Source organism: Phyllostomus hastatus, unplaced genomic scaffold, assembly GCF_019186645.2.
Source record: "Phyllostomus hastatus isolate PE091 unplaced genomic scaffold, TTU_PhHast_1.1 phas_scaffold_11, whole genome shotgun sequence".
NCBI lineage: Eukaryota > Metazoa > Chordata > Mammalia > Chiroptera > Phyllostomidae > Phyllostomus > Phyllostomus hastatus.
In genome coordinates this window covers 5,695,784-5,701,783 of record NW_025334005.1, presented here as the reverse complement: position 1 = coordinate 5,701,783, position 6,000 = coordinate 5,695,784, and positions in this window count along the sequence as shown.

The following is a 6,000-nucleotide window of genomic DNA, read 5'->3' as shown; positions in this document are numbered from 1 at the left end:
CAGACGCCTGACTATCCCAGGAGGAAAGCCCAACATAGTCAGAACAAAAGTGTGGAAAGTGGACATTCAGGCAAGGCTCAGTGCCTTGTCAGGGGGAGGAGATGACATTGATTTGCTGTTTGGGGTAAGTTTATCCCATCAGGGTTCACCTGTGGTGTGAGAATTTCCTCTTAAGGGTGTGAATTGAGGGTGGGGATCTTTTCAGCACTGGCTGGAGACCTGGGGTCCAGGAGAGACTGCTAACAGTGGAGCCTGGTGGCCTTGGTGAGAGGGCGCAGCATTAGTGTGAGACCCACCAAGGATACAGGAACCTGAGTAGGCCACCACCACTAGGACCTGAGAGACTGACAGTGACCCACTGCTCCTGGGGATGGGGATGAGGGAGGACTGTCACATGCCAGGGACAGGATTAGTTTTGGGCTGTAGGTGGGGAGAGACAGGGTGACTTTCAGATTCTCAGTATTTCGACCTTGACTTCGGTAAGGAATGATTGCGGGCCCGTGGGTGTCCATGCGCATGTGTGAGAGGAACTCATGTGTGACATGAGCCTCCCTAAGCCTCCATTTTATTCAACAACCAAGAAACAACTTTAGTTTTGCAGATACTTTATTGAAATGGAACTGCATGTGAGGTTTCAACAATCGTCTTGCATTTGTAGATCAAAACATGAGGAAAGGAAGCTAAGCTGTTCATGGCTTCTACCCATGAACAGTTGGTTTCTGAACAATCTCTGTGGTCGTGTGGAAGTTATTACTGAGTACACCAATCACTACTGTGTACTGCATGCTGGAAAAAAAAAACCCAGAGACATCACTAACGTCTCACTTGTTCTTACCAAGGAACATCCTGAAGAACAAACATGCTTCCTCTTTCTTTTCCTGGATTTGTCCACACACATTGACAGGAAGCTGTTGCTGGAAGAGATGTTAGAACCATGATACTTGTTCTATCGCTCAGGTGACCACGACTGATCCCAAAGTGTGCTGGTGCTGCTCAATCTTGTCCTCACCAGGGTTACTTCCATGGTCATTTTGTCTGCATGTGTCCTCTTCTTTCAAATAATGTAGCCAAAAATACGATGTGTTTCAGTTTTCAGTACCTCAGTCCAAAAACAAGGGATGTGAAGTTCTGAGTTCCTGCACATCAGAAGTAGAGCCAACAGCCCCAAGCCTTCCCAACCCAGCCCCTGTGGGCAAAAAGTTTTCAGCCATGTGCTCCTCGTGATTTGTATAACCAAGGATTTAAAGAAAAATCTCATCATCTTGAATTGAAGGGGCTGACATTTAATAATTTTTAAATTACAGTAAACACACACACAAATGTTACTCTTTCACTGCTTTCAAAATACAGCTAATGGTGTGAAGAACATTTATTGGGCAGCGCACCTGACCTCCAGGACTTCTTATTGTGCTGAGGTGCAGTGGTAGACACTCCCCCACTGCTAACATCCTTCCTACCTGACCTGGAAATCACTCTTCAACCTCTGTGCCTAAGAGAGTGGCTCCTCTATGAAGTGTGATATTTGTCTTTTTGCGACTGGTTCACTTTTTTTCTCACAGTAACTCAAGGTTCATCCATGCTGCCCCCTGTGTCAGGAATTTTCTAGCGATGTGCACTTTCTCTTTGTCCTGTGGGAGTACGTCCAGGTGGTTACCCTGGAATGTTGCAAACGGTATACTAGGACATGGAATGAGCACTAGAAAACACTACACAACATCCATCATACGTGGAAAGACTGCCACATGTGAAACCACTGATTTCTGTTCTCAGCTCTCCCACCGCCCAGGGGGGATTCACACCCATGGTTTCCACATGTCATTCTGGGGTCTTTAATTCACAGTCAAGGAATCCACCCACTGGTGCTAGCACACCCAGGTTGCTTGACAGTGCACTGAAGATTGTGTTAATAAGATGGAAGGAATCTTCCTGACAAGCATGACCATCACATGCTTCAAAAGAGTTGTCACAAACAAATCTTACATGGCCTGGCCCTCAGTTCAAAAGTAGTTAAACAGACACCAAAATTACCTTCATCTCTTGGACCTTCTCCAGAGTTTCTTTGCTCTGATGGAGAAAGTATTCTTTCATGAAAGTGAAGGCCTTTTCAGTTTCTTCACCTGGCAAGAACTCTTATATGGTATTGATGTATTCAGTCACATCCACATCAGGATCACTGGCCATATCGAGCACATTATGGAACATATCACAGCCAGGCCCTGGGACAACAGTATGAAAATGCAGGCTCAGTGACACAGGTGTGAGCTCCATGTAGGGCCTGACTGTGATGCTGTCTTCTTACCTCCCCGCAGGGACATATGCTCAGAGAGGCTGTGGGAAGGGTCTGAGTCCTCAGTTCTAGGAGACTCAACTCAGGACCTGGGATTTTCTTTTAGCCCTAAAACATCTGCCTCCTTGTCCTCTGCCCAGATACTCCATACCCTACCCACACACAGCAATGTAGACACTAGAGAAATGGGATGCTCTGCATGGGGGCTTGGGGAACAGCAGCACTTGCACAGGGGCCCTGAGCATAGCCTTCCTTCAAAGCTGGCACCCTGTCCATGCTCATCCGCATAGCAGTACAGGGGGAGGGCGGTCTGCATGAGTACAATCACCAGCTTCATGGTTCAGGCAGCTGCTGTGGGCTGGTCAGTTCAATGTGGCAGGGAAGGAGCTTCTGTTGGAGGTGACTGTCCAGATCAAAACTTTTTATTCTCCTCATGGCCACCCTAATCCCTCTTCCTGATGACGGGATGAGTCACAGGGTAAACTTGGCAGTGCACCAGGAAGGGACTGGGAAAATCTCCTAGACCACACCCTCCTGTGCTCTTTTTCTACAACCAGAGGGGACAGAGCTTTGAAAACCCTCAAACATTTCAAAACTGCAATAATGATGAGGACATTAGATGAAATTAATGCCAAAGTGCTTGCAAAATAATAAGGCAAATGACAACCTTGTGAACCTGTGTTGTCATCCTTGTTGCTTTCTTATTGCTGTGGTCCTCATTATCTCTTCCACCTTTCCCAATTTTTCCTCCCCTCCACCCTCCTCTTCTTTCTTCACCTACAACTCTTTGTCCTCTTGATCAAGGGCACACAGCAAGTGGGTGGTAGAGCTGCTTAAGGAATCAGGTGTTCTGGCATCAGAGACAGCTGCCAACACCATTGACCTCTTTAGCCTGACCCCTTTGGGCCTTCACTTTATGAGTCAGGTGGAGTCTTGTGACCTTGACTTACACAGCTGCCTTTGTGGACTCCAGGTAGATCTCCATGCAGGCCCCACAGTTTTCTGCTGAGGCTATTGCTCCACCTGAAGTCTTCTCCACTGTCCTTGCCTGAGTCCCTTAAGGTTAAAACTCCTTATATATTCTCAATGCCACATCAGAGAGACCCAACTTCTTGTGTTGTATTGTGGCCTTGAGCCCTCTATCTGCAAGTTTCTCCTAGTGAATGGGAACTGACATTATGACTCTTCGTTCTCTGTGAAGCTCCTAAGGAGCACGACCTGTGGTCTCCTGCTCCTTGTGTGACAAAGGTGACACCATAGGAATCTAATTAGTTGTATCACTGGTTTTTGAGACAGATTTTGAGATTATGGAAAAAAAATTTGGATTACATAACATGTGTTATTATTGGGTGTTTTGGAAAGAGAAACTTGTTTAAAATAGAAACTTGAATAAAGGCAAGACTGCCACCTAAATCTAAGCCTGGGCACCAGCCTGACGTCTTGGTGCTAACACCACATTCTTTGTGTTTCTGGGGAAAGCTGTGGACTCAGCCACCACAGGCAGGGCCTGGCAAGGAGAGGAAGAAGTTGGAGCCCTGACATGCAGGGACTGGGCCACCTCAGACATTGTGTTCCCTAGAAGTAAACATTCTCTTGATCCAACCTAACCCAGATCCATCCAATGACTTGGGAGAAGGAGCTGGAGTTGGAAGCTGAGTCAGGATCAAGTGTCACCTGCAGCTATTCTCCTTGGCTCAGTTACCAAAACCCTGAACTTTACACAACTTGACATTTCTACAAAGTGCATCGTTAAATATTTACTAGGCACACACTCATGACTTTCACTGATTCATTAGATTTCTGCATCAAATCTTCTCCATCCAGTTAGTTATTTTCCCTCTGTTCATGCTCATATTTTCTTGCTAACTGTGGTAATCCAGAGTGTGCCCTCTGGCCTGTAGGGGTGTGAACACAGAGAATATGAGAGACCTAATCATCTGTTTCCACACTGCTAGAATTGCAGTTCTCTACTGGGGCAGATCTTCTTCCTCTTCCCATCCACCACTGTGGACATTTGTCCATGTCCATGGATCTTTTGGTGTCCTGACAGGGTGGGTAGTGTGCTATGGGCATCAAGTGGGTGAGACCAGGTATGTTGCTAAACAACATGTGATGCTCAGCATTTCCACTGCAAAGAGACTCTTCAACTCTAATCACACTATAGCCATGGTGGAGACTCCCAGTGATAGGGAAATCTCTGTCAATTTTATGGCAAAAGATGAGGAGTCTGAGGGGGCCTCAGTGGACACTCAATGGACAGTGAGTAGAACTGTAAGGTAGACAGATACCATAGCCCTGTCAATACCTATGGTCAATACCATAAGTATGAGACAATTAATTCCTGTTGTTGTAGCTCCCCAGCTTGTGGCAGTTTGTTACAGCAGCTGTAGAAAACGAATACCTGAAACCATCTCTCACTCTGACCTCCCTTCACATTGCCTCAACCTGTTTCATTTTCTTCCCAGCATTTACCCCTTGTCCTCTGACCTGTTCCACACCCTTCTTGTCTCCTTCCCACCCACCTTCCTGGACTGCAAATCCCTTCAGTCATCCCTGGGGCTGTCTCATCCACTCCTGCATTTCCAGTGCCTGGCACCATACTCGACACACAACACAGATGAATATATGAGTTAAATGGCAACATAAAAGGTGTTCTTTCCTTCCATATTCCTTACCATCATCATACTCCAGGCAACTATAAAAAGAAAAAGGAGAACAAAGTCTTCTTCTCTGATGTTCTTTTAACAAATACAGCAAGTGTGGTGCAGCATAGATTCCTGGTTGACCTGAGATGATGTGCAGCATCTTAACCTATTTTTTGCCAAATTTTATCTCTGCAAATTTCAATGGTATCCCCCTTGCCATTTCTCTCTTACTCTTCCTGTCACTTTCAACATTTTTATTTTAAAGGTAATGATATAGGCACATTGTTCCCGAAAGGAAATATTGAGAAAGAACTTCCGATATGAAGCACTAGATGCCTCTGCAGTCTGGTCCACACCTGCCACACCTGCCACACCTGCCTCACCTGCAGCTTCTTTTACTGTATCTCCTGGTATTGAGTGTGAGAATATCCTATACTCTCTGTGGATTCATTATAGTCACCCATATTCTGTCCTGTGTTGACTGGGTTGCATGCCTCGTCAGTCTTCATCTAGGCCTTTTTGGAGAGCATATTCTCTCCTGCCTTCTGAGAACACCACTAGAAATAAAACTATTAAAGTTTTGCAATTTTGAAACATATTTATCTTCATGCTTAAAGGCTAGCTGACTGTAAAAGAGTTCTAGTTGTATACAATTATAGGTCAGAGACTCTGAATTTTTAGTATTACATGTGTTTTTCAGTCTTGTGTTGATTCAATTTTTATTGTCCACCTTTGCATATGACTTAGTGTTTCTGATACAGATGGATCTGGAGGAGACCTGGCTAGATGAGGGGCAAGGAGGGTCTGAGTGAGGGATCAGTTGCAAGAAACACAGTAGATGGAAAGGGTGAAGTCCCTAGTGTGGCCTGAGACACATTTCCCTCCACACAGGCTGAGACTCAGAGAGAAGGAGGCCCTGCCTGGAGTCTGCCCAGGCTGGACATGGTGATTGACAGAGGGAAAAGCCCATCAACTCCTTTCCAGAACATGGTGGCAAGGGCAGGTGATGATCTGCCAGACTTGCCTGGGAAAAAGATGCAACTGGCTGGGGAAGCAGTGCCCTTCTGG